Source organism: Pelophylax lessonae (assembly GCF_965119305.1).
Source record: "Pelophylax lessonae genome assembly, chromosome: 3".
NCBI lineage: Eukaryota > Metazoa > Chordata > Amphibia > Anura > Ranidae > Pelophylax > Pelophylax lessonae.
The window spans coordinates 190,465,542-190,491,803 of record NC_138770.1 but is presented as its reverse complement, the minus strand read 5'-3'; positions in this window follow the sequence as shown (position 1 = coordinate 190,491,803).

Here is a 26,262-nt window from a genome sequence, read left to right as displayed (position 1 = left end):
GAGACATGCTTAGCCAGTCAATCACCTTTACCCTCAGCTTCTTTAGCAAGGCAGTGGTTGGGGTTGTTATGTTGCAGCCTAGTCTCCTAAGGGAGGGAATCATGCTCTGCTTCAGTATGTCACAGTACATGTTGGCATTCATGGTTCTCTCAATGAACTGTAGCTCCCCAGTGCCGGCAGCACTCATGCAGCCCCAGACCATGACACTCCCACCACCATGCTTGACTGTAAGCAAGGAAAACTTGTCTTTGTACTCCTCACCTGGTTGCCACCACACACGCTTGACACCATCTGAATCAAATTAATTTATCTTGGTCTCATCAGACCACAGGATATGGTTCCAGTAATCCATGTCCTTAGTCTACTTGTCTTCAGCAAATTGTTTGCAGGCTTTGTGCATCATCTTTAGAAGAAGCTTCCTTCTGGCCATGCAGGATAATTTGATGCAGTATGTGGTGTATGGTCTGAGCACTGACAGGCTGACCCTCCACCCCCTCAACCTCTGCAGCAATGCTAGCAGCACTCATACTTCTATTTCCTAAAGACAATCTCTGACTACGACGCTGAGCACGTGCACTCAACTTCCTTAGTCAACCATGGTGAGGCCTGTTCTGAGTGCATTAACCATGGACTTGAAATTATGAAGTTAATAGTGGAGAAAGAGAAAGTAAAATTAGAAACTCTACAAGAACAAATTAACATCACTGAAGATAAATTAGAACCCCTGAGAGATCATGTAAATTTTGTTAAATTAAATAACCTATTGAGAAAAGAGATCGATAGGGTTAAAAAAAAAAAAAAAACGTAAAAAGCACTAAACAATCTAAATTTAAACGAGACCTGGATGACTGGGCTAAGGGTGAGATTTTTGATCTTACTCCTAAAAACAGAAGGAGTAGATCTAGACATAGGTGTAATTCCTCTAGGGCTAGGTCTAATACAAGGTCTACTGTATCTGACAGCGATGAAGATGAGGATATCGGTATCTTTTTTAGACAAAGAATTACCCGAAGACCAGGAACCCCTTCCCCCCAAGAGCATCCTGAAATCAAGTTTAACAGAAGTCGGAGGAGAAGGGGGAAGAGGCAAAGGTACAGGGAAGAAGGAGATGCAAAACAAGAAATCACAGACCAGAACCAGGAGCCCTGCTCATGAGACCTCCTCTAAGAATGACCAAAAGGTCAATAACTTATCTAATTTTTCCTTGTTGACAGACATATTCGTTTACTACAGAAGGGTTTGTCCTTTTCTCCAACTGAACAGATGGATAACTTTGAGGTCTATAAAGACCTCTGTCTGTTTCTTAGAAAAGTATATTATAGATTGATTTATTCTAGAGGTACTGGGGACTCGGGTGGCGCATCAGCTGTGGATCCATGTGATCAGGAGGCCATTAAGATTTTGAATTCACTATTGGAGGAAGGAGGTAATGTGTCAGATGATGATGACTCTCCTAGACTGGACCATTCTATTAGGAAGTCCAATATAACCATCAAGTCCACTTCTATGCAATAATTCTGAAATAACAAACAGCTTGGGACATTTTTGGACTTGGTGAGTGAAGACTTCCAAAAATTGTGTTAGAATACTAATCTTTGTGATAATCTGTCTTCAGAAGAGCGAAGAGCATTGCGCGAACTAAGAGAAGCTAAAGAAGTAGTAATAAAAAAGAGTGATAAAGGCTGCTATCTGAAGTTATGAGAGAAAGGTGGTCCGCTTATTAGCGGATGAACTTATTTACAAAAAGTTAGATTATAATCCTTTCCCAAAGCTGGTGGCCCTTATTAATGAGGAATTGCAATTTGCATTTGAAGCCAATTTGATTAGAAAAAAAGAACTAAAATACCTCTCAGTAGATGAATTTAACACTCCCACATTCTATATTATTCCGAAAATTTACAAGGATGAATGGACCCCCCCAGGTAGGCCAATTGTGTCGGCAGTTAAGGGGCCCATGGAAAGATTAGGTAAGTAACTTGAATCATTCATTAAAGAATTAGTTGTTGATTTGCCCTCTTATGGTAGGGACACAGGAGACATTTTAAACAGGATCTCTGAGTTACACTTCCTAGGAGAAGTAATCCTAGTGGGGATAGATGTGGAATCATTGTATACATCTATTCCCAATGAGTGGTGTCTGGTGGCCACCTTTCATTTTTTGGAGACCAAGTTTCCTTTACGGGGGCCACAAAATGAATTCCTAATGGAAATCTTGGAAATGGCACTTAAAAACAAATATTTTCAGTTTCTTGGTACTTACTACCAACAAATAAGAGGCACCACTATGGGTGCCCCCTGGGCCCCTTCATATGCCTGTTTGCACCTTGAGTGGTGGGAGGAGGAAGTGGTGTATGCTTTTTTGATGGCTGAGGTACATTGACGACATACGCATGGTATGGGTTGGCACGGTCACTGAACTTGGTGTTTATGAATGAACTTAATCAAAATAGCAGGAATATCCATCTAACCTATATAGTGGATTCGGAGGAAATTCCCTTTCTGGATCTGTTTATCAGGATGCCAATGGCACCCTGACTACGGCAACGTTCCATAGAAAAACAGTGGCCAACACCCTGTTTCACGCCGAGAGTCACCATCCCAAGTCCCTGATAAAGAGGCTTCCCAGCAGGGCAGTTTTTGAGAATTAAAAGAAACTGCACCAGTCATGAGGACTATCGTTGTGAGGCAGAGAATTTATTTAGGCACTTTAGAGAGAGGGCATACTCCCACAGAACCCTGAGAAGGGCTAGGAGCATAGCTGGAAGGAGAACAAGAAAGGATCCCCTCATCCCTAAACCATCACAAGTTGCTAAACAAAATGCCCCCTTGAGAATCATGATCAAATATGGGGTACAATGGGAAGAAGTCAAAAAGGTGTTCAATGACAACTGGCATATCCTGACTAGATCAGAGGAATTAAAGGAAATTGTGGGACCTAGACCCCTAATGGTGGCCAGACAATCAACAAACCTGAATGACATGTTGCTACATTCAGAGTTTGAGATAAGACAGTTTATTAACTGTGCCACTACTAGTACCCTATACATTGAGTGTCCGTGTAAAAAGTTATAAGTGGGAAAGACCAAATGCCAGTTCAGAGTGAGATTTGGGGAACATCTAAAAAGTATTAAACTCCTGGAGGAAACTCCCCTGGGCCTACATTTTTCAAAAAGTCATGGAGGCAACCCTAAGGGACTTAGTATTGAAGGGTTTCTGGCTCTTCAACTGCCTCCCAGGAGAGGAGACTTTGATAAAATGCTCCTGAAGAAAGAAAAACTATGGATCTTCAGGCTCAATACTCTTACCCCTAGAGGGTTAAATACAGAAGTGAGCCTAAAAGTATTTCTGTAACCGTGATCTCTATGACCCTCCTTGTTCTCTCTCACCCTGCTTAAGCCCTCTTCCCAAATAGATAGTCAGGTGACTTATGTGAGTGTATAGTGACTATTCTGTGATTAGTTATCACTGACTCTGTCCCTTTCTCTTTAGCTCGCTGGTCCCTGCCTCCTCTGAGCCTTGATGACCCCTTTGGTTCTGTCATTGAACTTAATTCTAGATTATCCGTCTGTCCCCTCCACAAATGCCATTTTGCTTGCTGAAATTCAGTATTGAATTGCTACGATGAGAAATTATCATTTCCAATATGTTACAAGGAATTGTGATTGTTAGATGTAATTTCTAGTTTTCTAGATGAAAAAAACTGTTTTTAGCCCTCACCACAAGAAGACGCTATACGATGTTGTTACCATGTTCAACTGAAATCAGGTGTGACTATTTCCACTATAAAAAGGAAGTAAACAATGTTGGTACGTCCTGATGAAGCATATGTGACATATGTGAAACGCGTTGAGATAATCAGCACAAACGGACCCTGCGCTTCACACTGCGTTCCACGTCAACAGCTTTCGGACTTCCGGTTCCGGCGTTGACTTTCGGTTGCTGGGCTATCGTCTTCACGGCAGTGAGCAACCCCCAATCTCTGGTGACTGACCCTCTGGATACTCTGCTAATTTGGCATTCTGCCCTCTATGATGGACTTTTGGTGATACTGAACGAGGATTCGCTGTCAATGTGTAGAGCAGCCGGGTTCGCAAGACGGGTGAGTCACCTCATAAGTTTCCCGACCCAACATGCCTACTCTGCGGTAATTTATGCTGCCCATGCTTGAGTCCCCGCAAAAATTTTAAGACTAGTACATCTTCTTCTAACCCAGCTGAGGGCTAAAGCCGGATTTGAGAAGTCCATCGACTATCGGGCGGGCAACACATGCTCTTTTGAACTTGGTGGAAGGACTTCTGTGATTGTTGAAAATAATGAGATATTCATTGCCTGCACATGCCTTAACTAACTGCTGGTTCAGCCGTGATCTTTAAGTGGAACTCAGTCGCTATACACCAGTCTATTTGAATCACCATCCCCTGGCTTGTTGCTCCTGCCCTGGCTGTAGTGGCGGTCTCATCTTACCTTGCATATGTACTGGGTTTTTTCCAGTAACTACCCATGTGCTCTATGCATTGGGAAGCACTTTATTGGAATTATTCCATATAGACATGAATTATCAATTTTTCATATGCCTAATGAGATATTTTGATTGGAATATATGCATGTGTGTTAGAGGTCCGTTTTATGTGCTTGTCTAGACAAGGCTGTTTCGTGTTGTTCACTGGATGTCTGGGATGTTTTTTACCACAATTTTTTGTAAATCACACTTTATGCCATATTTTCAATACATTTTTGCATTTTACATCGTTGATGGTCCTCATTTTCCTCAGAGTATCCTCTAAGGGGAGAACTCTATATAATGCTTATTTGGTAGCATATCAGTTGTTGAGGTACCCGGTCCTAATGGACGGAGCGGTGACGTGCTTTGATTACTATACCATTCCCCTTATGTGGAGGGTGTAAATGGACCGAGAACCCTGTGTACTTTTATTAGTCTGTTGGAACCTGTCCTATTAAACCGCTGTATGGTCTTGGCCACCGTGCTGTAGCACAGTTTCAGGGTCTTGGCAGTCTTCTTATAGCCTAAGCCAGGGCTTCCCAAACTTTTTTGGGATGAGACCCACTTCTGAATACAGTTATTTTTCGGGACCCACTTGCTTGTAATTGAATATTGTGACGCGCTACAGAATTTGTTGGCGCTATATAAATGCAAATAATAATAATGAATATTAGGGGAATGTTTAATTAAAAATATCAATAAAAATGTCCTCCTATGACTCTGAGGCTGCCATCTCTGCCATAGCTAAGCCTGAGAGAATCCAGCTGCCAGTATAGCCACCACCGCTGCCGCCAGCAGGACCGAGGAGCTGGCTCTGCACCCCAAGAACATTACCATACCCAGGGCTGTCTTTAATATGGATTGGACCCTTGGCAAACATTTTCTTGGGCCCCCCACCCCCCCAGGCACCTTTACACATCACAGCGCCCCATTACATTGCAGCCATTTTCATGTCATAGTGCCCGTTTACAAATCACAGTACCCCTTGTATCACATCACAGTACCCCATACATTGCAGCCATTTTCACGTCATAGTGCCCCTTTACAAATCACAGTGCCCCATTACATTGCAGCCATTTTGATGTCATACTGCTCTTTTACAAATCACAGTGCCCCATTACATTGCAGCCATTTTCACATTATAGTGCTCTATTACACATTGCAGCGTTAATTTTGCGTAAACCAATCAGAATACGCTTATTGCGATTTATTTTACCAAAAATATGTAGCAGAATATAAATTGACCTAAAAGGATGAAAATTTTTGATTTTTAAATTTTTGGTTTTGGGGAAGGTTATACAGTAGAATGTGAAAAATATTGTTTTTTTTTTCTACACAAATGTCACTTTTTATGTTTATATGCTTTCTGCATTTTTATATATGTTGGCCCAGCATTTAAAAACACAGTTTGCTTGTGCAGGAACTGCAGGTAAGTCGCATGGTGCAAAAGCAGGATGGATTTCACAGCCACTGCATTTTTTAAAATTCTGCATGCACCTTTTTTCAGTGGAAAACGCAGGCATAGCAGCCAATTCGAATCAATGGGCTGCTATGCCTGTGCAAATGTGGTCCGCCAACACACAAACATGTGAGCCAGGCCTAAAATAAGCCATCAAGCAGTGTCTGGCCTACCTGGTGACTTGTCCTGGCCAGCTCAGCTCCAATCCGATGGCCTGCACTCTGATAACGGCTCCACTCAGTCCTACTCCTACCCCGAGGCACCGCCTCCCGTACAGAACACGACGCGCACGGGAAGGGGCAGGTCTGAGCGTCAGTGGAACTGAAGGCCCCGCCTGCTCCTTCCTCCGCTCACAGTAAAATCCGCCAGCGATCCACTCAAACTTAGCTCGTAACCCACCAGTGGGTCCCGACCCACAGTTTGGGAACTCCTGGCCTAAGCCATCTTTATGTAGGGCAACAATTATTTTTTTCAGATCCTCAGTGAGTTCTTTGCCATTAGGTGCCATGTTGAACTTTCAGTGACCAGTATGAGAGAGTGAGAGCGATAACACCAAATTTAACACACATTCTGCCCATTCACACCTGAGACCTTGTATCACTAACAAGTCACATGACACCAGAGAGGGAAAATGGCTAATTGAGCCCAATTTGCACGATTTCACTTAGAGATGTACTCACTTTTGTTGCCAGCGGTTTAGACATTAATGGCTATGTGTTGAGTTATTTTGAGGGGACAGCAAATTTACACTGTTATACAAGCTGTACACTCACTACTTTACTTTGTAGCAAAGTGTCATTTCTTCAGTGTTGTCACATAAAAAGGTTTATTAAAATATTTACAAAAATGTGAGGGGTGTACTCACTTTTGTGAGATACTGTAGTAGTATATAAAATGCACTTTTTATTTTTCAAAAAGTGTCTCCCTGTGAAAAACATTTCATCGAATTTCTAAATTGCTGCATTTGTAAATTCGAAAAGCCAATAAATAGGAATAGTAGTGGTAAAAAAAGAAAAAGCACTTGTAGGTTTAACTAATCTTTTTTTTTTGTACAATTCTCCTTTAAGAGGGCTTGGCAGTGAGTTGTAAGATTCTGGTACCTCTGGTACCCTTATTTTCTATTTTCTTTTGATATGCGTCCCACCTTTCTAATTAGGTGGTACGCATACACCTTTAAGACGGATGATGTCATCGCCGAGCGCCGCAGAGCGGCTATTTCAACCGCCGGCGTTCTCTCTCACATTGTTCGTTCAACCTGCCTGTGTGTCCACATGCTTACAAGCTTGTCTTGCTACCGGAACCTCCAGCTATTCTCTTTTACTTGGAAACAGACCGGAACCTCGCTACTGATCCCTGTATCTCGCTACTGGATCACTCCCTCACTACTGGACCCTTCTACTACTAACCTTACTAGTGATAAGTACCCCACAGGGGAATCCTCCATAACCTTACTTACACTATCTACCTCTGCACATTAAGGACACATTAAGCACATTAAGGACCACCTGTTGCCATACTCGATTACTAACCTATCTGCATTCTACCTAATACCATCTAATACTCTCCTGAACATTTCTATCAAGTGCTTACCATCTCTGTCACTGTTCACACCTGTCCCTTCAGCACATCATCTTCATACTAACATATACATCCTATCACTCCAGGAACATCTTATTGAGTGTGTATATCTGTATGCTGAAGCTGACAGGCCCACAGTGATGAGTCTGGAGAGTTGGATCTGGTTATTCAACACATCTCTACATGACTACTGAGTGGAGATTCTGCAGCTGCAAATCCAGCCTACTACAAAAACGCAGGAGCGTTACAGGAGTGTGTCTTATGCCTACATACTTTTGCTAACAGGTGTCCCTTGTTCCCATCTCAAAACGTTGGGAAGTGTGGTGTTGGGGGGGGGGGGAGCAGGAAGCAGAGAGGGTAATACACTGATCTTCCCATGTGAACGGTTGTCAGCATAACTACTGGCTATTGGAAAGCAGGCAGGCTGTGCTCCATGCACAGTCAGAAAACTGACCACACTAAGATAAATGAGCTACAACTTAACTCCTCAACCTAACTTCCTCTTTTGACCTAACCCAATGGACACACACTTCCACTCACTCCAATGGTAATACCCTCGACCTTATATTCTCCCATCTCTGCTCTGCTGGCAACCTCACCAACACCCCCTTTCCTCTCTCTGATCACAACCTCATCAGTTTCGCTGTATCCTTGCCTCAAATCACCCAACCCCCCAAGCAGCAAACAATTACTTGTAGGAACCTTCGTTACTTTAACCCCTCTCTCCTCTATTCTGCTACTGACCACCTACATGACATAATCTCTCCCCTGTCCTGTCCTGTCCTGACCTGGCCACCTCTGTTTACAACAGTTCACTCTCGTCATCACTTGACGCACTTGCTCCTCTAACTACACGCAGAATCAGGCCCCGACCATTGCAACCCTGGCAAACTGACTACAGTAGAAATCTCAAGAGACACTGTCGTGCTCTTGAACGACGATGGCATAAAACCAAATGCTTGCAGGACTTCACCCTATATAAATCTTCCCTCCAAACTTACAATTCATGCCTCCATGCTGCCAAACAAGCCTACTTTGTCTCCCTTATCACTACCCTGTCATCCAGTCCCCGCCGGCTCTTCTCAACTTTTAACTCTCTACTTCGTCCCCCACCCCCTCTACTCACTAACTCACTCACTGCCCAAGAGATTGCCAATCACTTCAAAGACAAGGTTGATGCAATACGTGAGGACGCCGCCACTGTGTGCACATCTTCCCCACTCAACATACATTGCCTAACAGCACAGTCAACGCTCTCCTCCTTTGAACTGGCTACTACTGAAGAGGTTAAAAAACTGTTTTCAGATGCCCACCTAACCACCTGTTCCCTGGATCCTGTTCCCTCACAACTACTACGGACACCCTCTTACTCTATCCTTTGCTCCCTTACTCACATCTTCAATCTCTCCTTCTCTAGTGGCACTTTCCCCTCCCCTCTAAAACATGCACAGATCACTCCCATATTTAAAAAGCCCTCACTAGACCCCACCAACCTGAACAACTTAAGACCCATTTCACTGCTTCCATTCACTTCTAAACTTCTAGAACGCTTAGTCTACAACCGTCTCAGCTCCTATCTCAGTGAAAATAACCTTCTTGATCCCTTACAGTCTGGCTTTCGCTCGCAGCAATCTACAGAAACTGCCTTACTAAAACTCACAAACGATCTACTAACTGCTAAAACCAACGGCCACTACTCCATACTTCTATTACTCGACCTTTCTGCGGCCTTTGATACTGTTTACCACCCGCTCCTTCTTAATAAACTCTGTTCCCTTGGCCTCCAAGATTCTGCTCTATCTTGGTTCTCCTACCTATCACAGCGCTCCTTCAGTGTTACCCACAACTCTACCTCCTCCTCCCCATTGCCCCTTTCTGTGGGGGTTCCCCAAGGCTCTGTTCTTGGACCCCTCCTCTTCTCTATCTACACCGCCTCCCTTGGTCACTTGATAACCTCCCACGGCTTCCAATACCATCTATACGCCGATGACACTCAAATCTATCTGTCTACTCCTCACGTCACTCCTTCAGTCTCCTCTCGCATTGCTAACTTACTCACTGACATATCAACATGGATGTCGCACCACTTCCTCAAACTAAATCTCTCTTAAACAAAGCTGGTAATATTCCCTCCCGCCCGTGCCCCCCTCCATGACTTTTCTATCAAAGTTAGTTATGCAACCATCCCCTCATGCCAGGGTACTAGGTGTAATCCTAGACTCTGACCTGTCGTTTCAGCCCCAAATCCAATCATTGTCAAAATCTTGTAGACTTCACCTCCGCAACATCTCTAAAATTCGCCCCTTTTTAACAACTGAAACCACCAAGCTACTCATTCACTCCCTAGTTATTTCTCGCCTCGACTATTGCAACTCCCTTCTCATAGGCCTACCACTTTATAGGCTATCCCCTCTTCAGTCTATCATGAACGCTGCTGCCAGGCTTATCCACCTTACCAACCGCTCAGCGTCTGCCTCCCCTCTCTGCCAATCCCTACACTGGCTCCTGATTGCCCAGCGAATTAAATTCAAAATACTAACCACAACATACAAAGCCATTCACAACTCTGCCCCAAGCTACATAACCAACCTTGTCTCCAAATATCACCCAAATCGTCCTCTCCGCTCCTCTCAAGACCTCCTACTCTCAAGCTCCCTTGTCTCCTCCTCTCATGCTCGTCTCCAGGATTTCTCCGGGGCCTCTCCCATCCTCTGGAACGCTCTACCTCAACCTGTACGGCTATCTCCTACTCTAGCTGCTTTCAGGCGATCCCTGAAAACTCATCTCTTCAGGGAAGCCTATCACACCGACAACTAATCTGCCATCAGCTGATTCCCTACGCTTACCTCTTGTAACACCTGCCCCACCCCATTAGATTGTAAGCTCTTCTGAGCAGGGCCCTCTAAATCCTCTTGTATTTTATTGTATTGTATATGTACTGTCTCCCTCTATTATTGTAAAGCGCTGCGTAAATTGCTGGCGCTATAGAAATCCTTTAATAATAATAATAATGGATGTGCTATTATGCCTAATGTGGTCAGTTTGAAACAGGAAAGCAGGGTGACTGGCAGGATCACCGGGTATTTCACATAAAGTAAAAAATACAAAAACAACAATAAACACATACAGTACCAGGAATATGAAATGTTAGGGTAACGTATACTTGAATTGCTCGTTTTGTGTAGGCGAGAGAAAAAAAGAGTTTTATTTAACTGATTCTATGCTCCCCCGGCAGATAATGCTGCCTTATGATCCAAAGGTGCACTGACCCTTGCAATCATCACATCCTGATTTGATCTTTACAATGTTAGGCCCCTAAACTGCTGGGGGAGAAAAAGCTGCGGGGACGGGTCTAGCAGTGGATAGGAGGATTGGGTAAGTAAATCATCTTTTTTTGTTCCCCAAGACCAAAATGAGCAATTCAAGTGGTATAAAAATCCAAAAGCAAAATGTATTATATTGCAGCTTACCAGATCTTAGATGTGGTAGCTGCATCGGTTTTCTTTTTTTCTTTGGCCTTTTCACCACTGTTTTCCCCTGGTGATCTGGCCAGTAACACGCTTCCTGTATTAGTGGGACATAACTCTGGTAGAATGACCGGTGGAGGCATAGCAGATAGCAGCATTGTCAGTCTGTGTGGGGGGAAGGTTAAATGTTACTAAACCAACAACAGCAAAATCAGTCTGTACAAGCAGTAAAGCATGCTTGTTATTCTGACTGGGGAGCCAAAGGAGTTAATCCTCTGCATTGTGTAAAAATACTGTTTGATCCTCTCCTCTCTGATCCTCCCTTTCTTCCATGGTCCTCAAACCATCTTCTGATAGAATAGAGTCTTGGGGACAAGATGCACATGCTCAATTTGGCTCAGGGACAATCAGCACTGTCCAGACAGAGGGTCAGGGGTCCTGCGTCCTCCTAGGATGGTCAGAGGAGAATGAAAAATCCTCCTACAAGCTTTAACCAGACACTGATAGAAGTCACAAGACTGCTCTAACTGCTGATGAGAAAAGGTAACAACTTTTTTTTTAATTAAAACTATTCTTTCATGTTCTTTGTACTGTGGGAGACCAAATATAGTGAATGCAGGGTCCTGGGTTTAGTAACGCTTTAAATGTATTAGCAGATTTAGAACTACTAATAAATTTAAGCCAAAATCCAGCTCACACTTTATAATCAGTTACAGCAAACAGTTCTTTTCCTTTTTGGGATAAAGGTTTTGAATGAATAAATAAAAGCGGATCAATTTAATCACCCCTGCGAGTGTTGTTTGTCTCATCCATGTAAACTGATACTTTTTGCTGTAGAGTTAGTGCTGTGAAAAACAGCAGGCTTGCTAGCTTGATCACCAGATTAAAAAAGAAGAAAGAAAGCCTAAAAAAGAAACTACTGCAGCCATCACACCTAAGAATTGGTAGGCTGCAATATATTAAATGTTTGCCTTTGGCTTTAATACCACTTTAACCCTTGCAGTGCAGGTGTAGCCCCACTGCAGGGAATATTTTTTTAGTTGCCTGGAGAAGGCTTTTAAGCTTTAGGATATGAGATATGCTGATAAAAAAAAAAATGATTAGGGCATCAAATATTATGGGAAAACGTACAGCAGATCATAAAGAAATATATAACTGGCAGAAGGGAGGTAGTTGCAGGCACACTTTATCTGCTTCTGTCTCTGTGAGCGTGTCCACAAAGGAATTCAACTTAGACACAGTCATAGTGGAGACTTTGAGGGTAGATTTAGAAGTGCATCTAAATCTCCCTTTCTTCTGAAGCCCGACCTTAAGTGATTTTAAAGGAAGGGAGATCTCTTTCTTTGTACTGGGAGACCGGACTGAGACAGACACCAACCTACCTGAGAGCAGTGGAGGGAGTTTGGACACTATTCCAAAGCCCTGGGAGTGAGATCCTAACCTCAGGGAGCCTGTAGCGTAGTTAACCTCTTTACCACTAGCCACTGTGCTGCTACTGCAACACAGTGGCTCGTTATCGTCTAGCGACGTAGACCTACGTCGCTGGACTCCTCAACCTGTAGGCGGCACTCGCGCGCCACGGGAGGCGCGCTCCCGCTGTTTTCATTCACAGCGGGAGTCGGGCCAGGGGAGGAGCGGCGGCGATCGTCGCTGCTCTGCCCCGATCGTCGGGGAATCCAGTTTGGAGATCCGCCCGCCTGTGTAAACAGAGCGGGCGGATCTCCTAAGTGACAGGGAGTGACAGATCGGAGTGTTCAGCATAGCTGAACATCCGATCTGTCCCTGGCTCACTCAGTCACCTCCCCCCCCACACGTTAGTAAGCACCAGGCATACATTAACCCCTCCCTCTGCAATAAAATTAACCCCTTCCCTGCCAGTGTCATTTTTACAGTAACCGTGCATATTTATAGCACTGATTACTGCAGTAATGTCACTGGTCCCCCCAAAAGTGTCAAAAATGTCAGTCAAGGGTCCAATCTGTCCGCCGCAATGTCGCAGTCCCGCAAAAAAAAAAATCGCAGATCGCCGCCATTACTCATTAAAAAAAAAACACCAAAAATGACAGAAATCTTTCCCTTAGTTAGTAAACGCAATAACTTTTGCGCAAACCAATCAAAATATGCTTATTGCGATTTTTTTTACCAAACATGGGTAGCAGAAAACAAATTGGCCAAAAATGTAAAAAAAAAAAAATTGGTTTTTACATCTTTTTTGGGGGGAATTTCATATAAAAAAATGTTAAAAATATTGTTATTTTTTCCAAATAAACGCTCTTTTTTTGTTTATAGCGCAAAAAGAAAAAAAATCGCACAGGTGATCAAACACCACCAAAAGAAAGCTCTGTTTGTGGGAAAAAAAGGACGTAATTTTCATTTGGGTACGGCATCGCATGACCGCGCAATTGTCAGTGAAAGTCGCACAGTGCCGAATCGCAAAAAGTGGCCCAGACGTAAGACAGCAAAATGCTCTAGTGGTAAAGTGGTTAAAGGTCTGCATGCTGAAGATTTCACCAGAGAGTGCAGCAAAACTTCACTGCCTCACTTAGGAAACCACAGCTGACACAAGAGTGGTGAGCGATTACTGCCCAACCATAAACTACCATTTACCAGGAGAGAGAGTTTTGCTGGCTAGGAACACATGACTGTTGCATACATAGACTCTTAAAGGTTCTGGACCCCACCTAGCTGGTCAGCAGAAGGTTTAGAGTAGGAGTACTGTTGATTAAAGACTGTTGCAAAGGTGATTACCTATAAGTCCTGTCACTAATTATGGTTACCCATAGCAGGTGTAAAAAGAGTTGCACCCTTGATAGTGTTGCCAATCATTCATCTTTTTACAGTCAGCCAGTAAAAACCGGGCAATTGTTTCATGCCAGTAAATGCCCATGATGGGAAAAGCATGCCAGTAAAAAAAAAAAAAAATGATTATTGCTGTGATACGCACGAATGAGACCATCTTATGACCAGAGAGTGTGAGCAAGAGAGATTAGCCAGGCATTCCCCACATTGCAGCCATGCCTACAGTTCCTATATAGTTACACATCCCATGAGGCATTGTAAAACTCTGACATTCACAGACATGACTAGGCATGATGGGAATTGTAGTTCCTGAACAGCTGGAGGGCTGTAATTTGAAGACCCCTGCTATATACCATTATCTCTGCCTGGTCTGTGTGAGTGGCACTGGTGGACACAGATAAGTGGCACTGGTGGGCAGTGGCACTGGTGGACACTGATTCATGGCACTGATATGTGGCACTGGTGGACACTGATACGTGGCACTGATACGTGGCACTGATATGTGGCACTGATACGTGGCACTGGTGGATACTGATATGTGGCACTGATTCGTGGCACTGATATGTGGCACTCATATGTGGCACTGATACGTGGCACTGGTGGACACTGATACGTGGCACTGATATGTGGCACTGATACGTGGCACTGGTGGACACTGATTTGTGGCACTGATTTGTGACACTGATATGTGGCACTGATACGTGGTACTGGTGGACACTGATACGTGGCACTGATATGTGGCACTGGTGGACACTGATTTGTGGCACTGATACATGGCACTGATATGTGGCACTGGTGGACACTGATACGTGGCACTGATACGTGGCACTGATATGTGGCACTGATACGTGGCACTGGTGGACACTAATACGTGGCACTGATTCGTGGCACTGATACGTGGCACTGATATGTGGCACTGATACGTGGCACTGATTCGTGGCACTGATATGTGGCAATGATACGTGGCACTGGTGGACACTGATACGTGGCACTGATATGTGGCACTGGTGGGCACTGATACGTGGCACTGATATGTGGCACTGGTGGACACTGATTCGTGGCACTGATTTGTGGCACTGATACATGGCACTGGTGGGCAGTGGCACTGGTGGACACATACGTGGCACTGGTGGGCAGTGGCACTGGTGGACACTGATACGCGGAACTGGTGGACACTGATTCGTGACACTGATACGTGGCACTGATATGTGGCAATGGTGGACACTGATTTGTGGCACTGATATGTGACACTGATACGTGGCACTGGTGGACACTGATACGTGGCACTAATACGTGGCACTGATACGTGGCACTGGTGGACACTGATACGTGGCACTAATACGTGGCACTGGTGGACACTGATACGTGGCACTGATATGTGGCACTGATACGTGGCACTGGTGGACACTGATACGTGGCACTGATTCGTGGCACTGATATGTGGCACTGATACGTGACACTCATATGTGCCACTGATACGTGGCACTAGTGGACACTGATACGTGGCACTTATACGTGGCACTGATATGTGGTACTGATATGTGGCACTGGTGGACACTGATACGTGGCACTGATTCGTGGCACTGATATGTGGCACTGATACATGGCACTGATATGTGGCACTGATATGTGGCACTGGTGGGCACTGATACGTGGCACTGATTCGTGGCACTGATATGTGTCACTGATACATGGCACTGGTGGACACTGATACGTGGCACTGATATGTGGTACTGGTGGACACTGATACGTGGCACTGATATGTGGCACTAATACGTGGCACTGGTGGACACTGATACGTGGCACTGATATGTGGCACTGATACGTGGCACTGGTGGACACTGACACGTGGCACTGATTCGTGGCACTGATACGTGGCACTGGTGGACACTGATACGTGGCACTGATATGTGGCACTGATATGTGGCACTGGTGGACACTGATACGTGGCACTGATACGTGGCACTGATATGTGGCACTGATATGTGGCACTGGTGGACACTGATACGTGGCACTGATACGTGGCACTGGTGGACACTAATACGTGGCACTGATTCGTGGCACTGATACGTGGCACTGATACGTGGCACTGATTCGTGGCACTGATACGTGGCACTGGTGGACACTGATACGTGGCACTGATATGTGGCACTGGTGGGCACTGATACGTGGCACTGATATGTGGCACTGGTGGACACTTGATATGTGGCACTGATACGTGGCACTGGTGGACACTGATACGTGGCACTGATATGTGGCACTGGTGGGCACTGATATGTGGCACTGGTGGACACTGATTCGTGGCACTGATACGTGGCACTGGTGGGCAGTGGCACTGGTGGACACATACGTGGCACTGGTGGGCAGTTGCACTGGTGGACACTGATACGCAGCACTGGTGGACACTGATTCGTGACACTGATACGTGGCACTGAAATGTGGCACTGGTGGACACTGATTTGTGGCACTGATTTGTGGCACTGATACGTGGCACTGGTGGACACTGATTTGTGGCACTGATACGTGGCACTGATACGTGGCACTGGTGGACACTGATTCGTGGCAATGATACGTGGCACTGATATGTGGCACTGGTGGACACTGATTTGTGGCACTGATATGTGGCACTGATACGTGGCACTGGTAGACACTGATTTGTGGCAATGATACGTGGCACTGATATGTGGCACTGGTGGACACTGATTTGTGGCACTGATATGTGGCACTGATATGTGGCACTGATACGTGGCACTGGTGGACACTGATTCGTGGCACTGGTGGGCACTGGCACTGGTGGACACTGATACGTGGCACTGGTGGGCACATACGTGGCACTGGTGGGCAGTGGCACTGGTGGACACTGATACGTGGCACTGGTGGGCAGTGGCACTGGTGGACACATACGTGGCACTGGTGGGCAGTGGCACTGGTGGACACTGATATGTGGCACTGGTGGGCATTGAGGAAATGAGTAAAAAAAAACAGAAAAGGGGAATTAGGTCACAACACATCATATTCTGATTGGCCAAATACAAAGTCGTCTGTCATATAAGTCGCGCAAAATAATTCACAAGTCACGCTAAAGTTGCGCTAAAGTTGCGCTAAAGTCGTGGTAAAAAGTTGCTCCGACATGGGGCGACTTATGATCGCGGCAGTGTGAACCGGCTCTTAAGCTTTCTTTATTTTGTAAACAACAGTTTGGGGAGACAGTCTGTATGATGAGGCCACAATTAGGTGTACTTGGAACAAGATTAGAGATTTTCTGGTGAAATTCTGGTGTCTCTTTCGCAGACTTGAGTAACATGTGCGAAAAAATGTTAATTTGGTGCCCCGCTCAAACAGATGCTGAAAAATTGGTCTTTAAGTGTCGGTGGTGCCTTCACACAGTAAACCTTACTCTTGATGAAAGCAAGAATTGGCCTTGCTGTCAAAAATTGCAATGATATGCACCTGTCAAACAGGTGCAGAAAAATTGGCTTTTAGGCATCGGTGGTGCCTTCACAACGTAACCCTACAGAGGTACTCTTGATGAAAGCAAGAATTGGCCTTGCTGTCAAAAATTGCAATGACCACGCTTGTTGGACCATGTGTCAGCAGTAACATTGACCTTGCAGCTGACTGCCTTGCCCAACAATGCCACAACATTGCCTTCCACGTGATGGTAGAGAGCTGGAATAGCCTTACGTGAAAAAATAGCGACTGGGAACCTTCAATTGCAGTACAGCACATTCTGCAAATTCACGGAAGGGGGCAGAATCCACCAGATGGAAAGGCAGGAGTTACATAGTTACATAGTAGGTGAGGTTGAATATAAAGACAATAGTCCATCCAGTTCAACCTGTGTAGGTGTGTGTGGCTGTAATCATCTCACATAGCCCTGAATGTTCTGATCCTTGAGATGTACGTCTAAGAGTATTTTGAAAGCCACCATACTTCCCGCAGAAACCACCTCTTGTGGTAGAGAATTCCACAATCTTCTAGCCCTAACAGTAAAGGACCCACCACGTTGCCTGAGGTTAAAACGCTTCTCCTCTAATCGCATTGTATGCCCTCAAGTCCTCATGCAATCCCTTCGACTGAATAGCTGTTTTTCTATGCCAAGATCCCCATTGAGATATTTATAAATTGCTATCATGTCCCCCCTCAGGCGTCTCTTCTCCAGGGAGAATAAATCAAGCGATTGCAGACGCTCTTCATAATTAAGGTACTCCAATCCCCTAATCAGTTTAGTTGCCCTTCTCTGGACTCTCTCCAGCTCCAACACATCCCTCCTGAGGACTGGCGACCAAAACTGGACAGAATACTCCAGATGCAGTCAGACCAGAGTTTTATAAAGTGGAAGGATTATAGTCTTATCTCTGGAATACATCCCTTTCTTTATGCATGCTAATATTCTGCTGGCTTTGGCAGCTGCCGCTTGACATTGCATGCTATTGCCTAATCATCAACCAAGACTCCCAGATCTTTCTCCATTTTTGATTCCCCCAAGGGTTCCCCCCTAACGTGTATTGTGCTTTTATGTTTTTAGTCCCCAAGTGCAAAACCTTACACTTCTCCACATTAAACCTCATTTGCCATGTCGTTTCCAACTCCGTTATTTTGTCCAGGTCATTCTGCAGGATATCTGCTTCATGCTGTGCAGTTATTGCCCTGCCCAATTTTGTGTCATCTGCAAAAACTGATATCGAACTACTGATCCCGTCCTCAATGCTGTTTATGAATAAATTGAACAAGGTTGGTCCCAGGACTGAGCCTTGGGGGACCCCACTTACCACCTCAGACCAGTCTGAGTATGTGCTGTTTATTAACACCCTTTGGACACGCCCTTTTAGCCAGTTCCGTATCCAAGAGCAAACCCTGCTGTCGAAACCTGCAGACCTTATTTTGTAAATTAAGCGCTTGTGGAGAACTGTATCAAACGCCTTAGCGAAATCCAGGTACACCACATCCACTGGTCTGCCCCTATCCAGCTCACAGCTCACCTCCTCGTAGAATGTTAAGAGATTGGTTTGACAAGAATGCCCATTTGTAAACCCGTGCTGCTGATTACTGCTGATGATGTTGTTGTCTTTAGCAAACTCTACGATATAGTCCCTTATCATCCCCTCCAGAAGTTTATATACTATCAATGTCAAACTGACAGGCCTATAATTTCCCGGGATATGCCTCTGCCCCTTTTTGAATATCGGAATCACGTTAGCTTTCCTCCAATCCCCTGGTACATCTCCTGTCCTAATACTGTCCGCAAAGATCAGGAACAGTGGTCTGGATATAACTTTACTGAGTTCCTTGAGTACTCTCGGATGTACCCCATCCGGGCCTGGTGATTTGTTTGTGTTAAGTTTATCCAGCCTTTCCCTGATTTCACCCTCTGTTAGCCATAGTGGCAAGTCCTGTGTATTACTACTAACCATACAGTCATGGTCAGTGTACCCCTCCTATTCTTGTGTAAAGAATGACGAGAAAAAAGCATTCAGCACGGTTGCTTTTTCAGTGTCCTCTGTAACCATCCTCCCATCATCGTTAATTATGTGTGCAATATGCTCTGCCCTAGTTTTTTTGCTGTTGATATATTTAAAGAATTTCTTTGGGTTTTTTTTACTATCCTCCGCTATTTGTCTCTCAAAGTTGATTTTAGCCATTTGGATTTCGTGTTTACTTTTCTTATTTGCCTCCTTGTATTGCTCGAAAGCCGATACTGTGCCCTCTGATTTATATTTCTTGAAGGCCATTTTTTTTCCCCTAATAAGTTTTTTAACGCTATAGTTTAGCCAGCCAGGTTTGGCTTCTTCTCTTCTAAATTTATTTCCCATAGGAATGCACTGCAAGATGCATTTGCTTAATATGTTCCTAAAGCATTCCCATTTTTCCTCCGTGGTCAGCGATCCCAGGGTTTGGTCCCAGTTTACCCTTTCCATCAATGAGTACAATTTTGGAAAGTTTGCCCTTCTGAAGTTTAGGGTTCCCCACTTGCCTTGTATATTGTTTTTTACTCTAAATGTGATCATCCTGTGATCGCTAGAGCCCAGGTTGTCCTGGACTCCTACCTCCGAGATTAGGTCTGGGTCATTAGTGATCAATAGATCCAGGAATGCGTTTTCTCTAGTAGGAGAATCCACCAACTGTGATCCACCAAATGTAGTTATCCTGTAAGGTTTCCATGAATAGACGGGCCTTTTGTGAGTGTGCAGTCCCCTCTTCCCAGTCAATGTTGGGATAATTGAAGTCCCCCAATATGATGACTGATCCCAGTTTTGCCACTTTACCCAATAGTGCTAAAAATTCCAGCTCTACCACCTCTCTTTGGTTGGGTGGCCTATAGCAAACCCCCACAATTACTTTTCCCTTTTCTCCTTCCCTATGGAGTTCTACCCACACGAATTCTAACTCCATACTCATCCCTTCCATAATGTCACTCCTCTCTATCACCTTTACATTGTTCTTGACATAGAGACATACCCCTCCCCCTCTTTTTCCTACCCTGTCCTTCCGCTACACCGAATACCCTTGGATATTGGCCAGCCAGTCATGTGAGGGGTCGAACCAAGTCTCCGTTATTCCTACAAGGTCTATGACATCCTCAGGTACTAACATTTCCAACTCATCCATTTTATTAGCTAGGCTCCTGGCATTAGCATATATCCCTCTTAGTTTTGTGGAAGTTAATTGTGAATTGTTGTAAAGCTAGCAGCTTTGACAAGCTTGAATTTAGACGCTGGGCATGTGGTTGGCAGTGACTGTATTTTTTTTTCGCTGCAGCAAACGGGACAGAGAAATTTCCAAGTTGTAGTCTACAGCTGGTGCTGTGCCACTGGTAGACGTGCTGCAGAGATCTAGGACACCCTGCGCTATACCATCATCCCTGTCAGTGGAGGCTTGCTGAGAGGTCATGTGGTATATATATATATATATATAAAATAAGGCCCAATGTGCTTTCATATCTGTCTTATCTATATATATATAATACACTCTTCAAATGTGCTTTAAAATGCATGTTTTTTATGAACAAGAAAATAATGATGTTATGCTGTTGGGCTGGTATGGAATTATTTCCAGGGCTGGTTTTTATTCCCAGTCCATTCGAGACAACTTGGCACTACGCTGCGGCTGGGGGAACATTACTGCCAATTTGTTGTTTACCAGTGTTCTACCCTCTCTGTAGACTTATGTTCCTACTTTCCTCAACCTCAGAACCAAAATCTGAATTAACTAATGGCTGTGCATCATCAAGGAGCAAGTGGCAGAGGCTGTGTTCAAATAACTCTGCTGACTCCTCCATGCCTGATGCTGGGGCTATGGTAGGAGTAACTGTGGACAAGAAGGCAAATTAAGCCACTCTGGCAGCTGCAGTTGACTGTGCACTAGTTTCAAATGTAGCTAAGATGTGGAAATGTGTATGTTGATGCAATTTATTCAATGGAAAGTGGTGTTTGGTGCACTTTAACTTGAGTACACAGACACACTCTACTGACACACTGAATTAAACGTGCAGTAACGCACTGATATATACTGCATTAAACGTGCAGTACTACACTAATCTATGCTGCGTCAAAAGTGAAGTAATGCCCAGTTATTTACTGCATTAAACATGCAGTAACACACGGAAATATTCTGCATCAAACATGCAGTAACACACTGGAGTATACTACGTTAAACGTGCAGTAACGAACTGATGTATACTGCGTTAAACGTGCAGTAAGGAACTGATGTATACTGCATTAAATGTGCAGTAAAGCACTAATGTATACTGCGTTAAACATGCACTATTATCAAATATACTGCTTTAAACTTGTGTTAACACACTGATATATACTGCATTAAACTACAGTAACACGCTGATATATACTGCGTTAAACGTGCAGTAACGCATACTGCGTTAAACATCAGTAACGCACTGAAATATCCTGCGTTTAACATGCTGTAATGCACTGAAATATACTGTGTTAAATGTCAGAAATGCATTTTAAAATACTGCGTTAAACATGCAGTACCGCACTCAAACATACTGATTTAATTGTTCAGTAACGCACTAACATATACTGCATTAAGCATACAGTAACGCACTGATAAAAATGCATACAGTGTTAAACGACAGTAACAAACTCAAATATACTGCATTAAACGTGCAGTAATGCACTGATATATACTGCATTAAATGTACAGTACTGCACTGATATGTACTGCATTAAACATGCAGTAATGCACAGATATATGCTGCATTAAACATCCACTAACGCACTGATATATACTGTGTTAAACGTGCAGTAATGCAGTGAAATATACTGCGTTAAGCATGCAGTAACGCACTGAAATATACTACGCTAAATGTGCAGTAACGCACTGATATATGATGGTTAAATGTGCAGTAACACACTGAAATATACTGTGTTAAACTTGCAGCAATGTACTGATGTATGCTAAGTTAACCGCGCAGTAACGCACTGAAATATACTGTGATAAACAAGCAGTAATGCACTAAGGTATACAACGGTAATCGTGCAGCAATTCACTGATATATACTGCTACGAAAGTACAATAATGCACTGAAATGTACTTCGTTATACGTGCAGTAACGCACTGAAATATACTGTGTTAAATGTAAGTTATACGCTAAAATATACTGCGTTAAATGTGCAGTAATGCACTGATATAAACTGCGTTAAACTACATTAACACTCTGATATATATACTGCGCTAAAATATATATATATACTGCGCTAAAAGCACAGTAACGCATACTGTTTTAAATGTCAATGCACTCAAATATACTGCATTAAATGTCAATAATGTACTCAAGTGTACTGCGTTAAACATCAGCAACGCACTTAAATATACTGTGTAAAAGGTGCAGTAACGCATTAATCCATACTGTGTTAAACGTGCAGCATCGCACTCAAATACACTGCGTTAATTGTGCATTAACGCACTGATATATACTGCATTGAGCGTACAGTAATGCAGTGATATAAACTGCGTTAAACGCGCAGTAACTCATACTGCATTCAACTTCAGTACCGTACTCAAATACACTGCGTTAAATGTGCAGTATTGCACTGATATATACTGCATTAAACGTGCAGTACCGCAAACAAATATACTACGATAAATGTGCAGTAACACACTGATATATTCTGCATTAAACGTGCAGTAGCGTACTAATAATACTGCGCTAAATGTGAAGTAATACACTGGAACATACTGCGTTAAAAGTGCAATAATGTACTGAAATATACTACACTAAAAGTGCAATAACGCACTGATATATACTGCAGTAAACTTACAGTAATGCATTGAAAAATACTGCGTTAAACGTGCAGTAACACACTCAAATTTACTGCGTTAAACATGCAGTAATGCACTGAAATATACTGCATTAAATGTGCAGTAACACAATGATATATACTGAGTTAAACGTACAATAACTCCCTTAAGTATACTTAGTTAAATGTGCAGTAATGCACTGAAATGTACTGCATTAAACGCCAGTAGCGCAATCAAATATACTGCATTAAACGTGCAGTAACGCACTGATATATACTGTGTTAAATGTGCAGTACCACACTCAAATATTCTACGTTAGACGTGCAGTAACGCACTAATATATTCTTCTATATACGTGCAGTAACACACTGATATATATTGCATTGAGCGTGCAGTAACGCACTGATATATGCTGCGTTAACCACTTGCCGACAGCCGCTCCTGGGCAAACCAACGTAGGACTACGTCACTCGCCCAGGAGCCTGCAGGGGGCTAGCGCGCGCTGCCAGAGGCGCGTTTTCACCCCCGCTCGTTCCTCGACATCCCCGCGTGAGTGACCGGCGGCTCCGACGTCTGCCAGTCACTCGCGATCTCCCGCTGGAGAGGGAGAAAAGCAGGCGGCTGATGTATACACAGCCGCCTGTCATTCTCCCTGATGTAACTGCAGAGACTATATGATCCTGCTATGTAGGATCGTATGTCTCTGTGGATGCATCACAAGCCACGCCCCCCCACAGTTAGAATCACGCCCCTAGGGATACCCCTTCCCTGCCAGTGTCATTTTTACAGTAACAGTGCATATTTATAGTACTGATTACTGTAGTAATGTCACTGGTACTCCCCAAAGTGTCAAAAATGTCAGTCAGGGGTCCGATCTGTCTGCCGCAATGTCGCAGTCCCGCAAAAAAAAAATTGCAGATTGCAGCCATTACTAGTTATAAAAAAAACAATAAAAAAGATATAAATCTTTCCTGTAGTTAGTAAACGCAATAACTTTTGCGCAAACCAATCAAAATATGCTTATTGCAAGTTTTTTTTACCAGAAATATGTAGCAGAAAATAAATTGGCCTAAAATGTTAAAAAATTTTGATTTTTACATTTTTTGGAGAATTTCATATAAAAAAATGTGAAAAATATTATTTTTTTACAATTGTCGCTCTTTTTTTGTTTATAGAGCAAAAAATAAAAATTGCACAGGTGATCGAATACCACCAAAAGAAAGCTCTGTTTGTGGGGAAAAAAAGGACGTCAATTGAATTTGGGTACAGCGACGCACGACCACGCAATTGTCCGTTAAAGTCACACAGTGCCAAATCGCAAAATAGGGCCTGGTCTTTGAGCAGCCAAATCCTCCGGGGCTTAAGTGGTTAAACAGGCAGTAACACACTGAAATATACTACGTTAAACGTGCAGTAATGCACTGAAATATATTACGTTAAACGTGCAGTAATGCATTGATATATTCTGCATTAAACGTGCAATTATGAACTGATATATACTACGTTAAATGTGCAGTAATGCACTGATATATACTGTGGTAAACGGGCAGTAATGCTTTGAAATATACTGTGTTAAACGTACAGTAACGCCCTGAAATTTACTGCGTTAAACGTGCAGTAACACACTGCTATATAATGGTTAAACGTGCAGTAATGCACTGAAATATACTGCGTTAAATGTGCAGCAATGCACTGATATATGCTGCATTAAACACGCAGTAACACACTGAAATATACTGTGATAAATAAGCAGTAATTCACTATTCACTGATATATACTGCTTCGAAAGTACAATAATGCACTGAAATATACTGCGTTAAACGTGCAGTAACGCACTGAATTATACTGCACTAAACATAAGTTACACACTCAAATGTACTGTGTTAAATGTGCAGTAACGCACTGATATATACTGCTTTAAACATGCAGTACTTCTCTCAAATATACTGTGTTAAATGTGCAGTAATGCACTACATTAATGCTCTGATATATACTGCACTAAACGCAGAGTAACGCATACTGTGTTAAACGTCAGTAACGCACTCAAATATACTGCATTAAACGTCAGTAACGTACTCAAGTATACTGCATTAAAAATCAGTAATGTACTTAAATATAATGTGTTAAAGGTGCAGTACCGCACTCAAATACACTGCGTTAATTGTGCAGTAATGCACTGATATATACTGCGTTAAGCATACAGTAATGCAGTGATATAAACTGCGGTAAACGTGCAGTAACGCATACTGCATTAAACTTGAGTAGCATACTCAAAAACACTGAATGTGCAGTAATGCACTGATATACAGTATATTGTGTTAAACGTGCAGTATCAAACTCAAAAATACTGTAATAAACATGAAGTAACACACTGGAATATACTGCGTTAAATGTGCAGTAATGTATTGACATATACTACATTAAACATACAGTAACGCACTGATATATACTGCACTAAACGTGCAGTAACACACTGATATATTCTGCGGTAAACATGCTGTAACGCATTGAAATATACTGCCTTAAACGAGCAGTAACGCACTGAAATATACTACGTGAAATGTGTAGTAATGCACTGATATATACTGCAGTAAACGTACAGTAATACATTAAATAATACTGCGTTAAATGTGCAGTAACCCACTGATATATGCTGCGTTAACCGTGCAGTAACACACTGCTATATAATGGTTAAACATGCAGTAACGCACTGAAATATACTGCGTTAAATGTGCAGCAATGCACTGATGTATGCTGCATTAACCACTTAAGCCCCGGAAGATTTTACCCCCCTCCTGACCAGGGGGTTTTTTGCGATTCGGCACTGCGTGACTTTAACGGACAATTGCGCGATCGTGCGACGCTGTACCTAAACTAATTTGACATCCTTTTTTCCCCACAAATAGAGCTTTCTTTTGGTGGTATTTGATCACCTGTGCGATTTTTTGATCATGCGCTATAATCAAAAAAAGAGCGACAATTTTGCAAAAATAACAATATTTTTTACATTTTTTATATGAAATTCCCCAAACAAAAATATAAAAATCTAAATTTTTTAACATTTTTGGCCAATTTGTTTTCTGCTACATATGCTTGGTAAAAAAAAATCACAATAAGCGTATTTTGATTGGTTTGCGCAAAAGTTATTGCGTTTACTAACTAAGGGAAAGATTTTTGTCATTTTTGTTGTTTTTTTT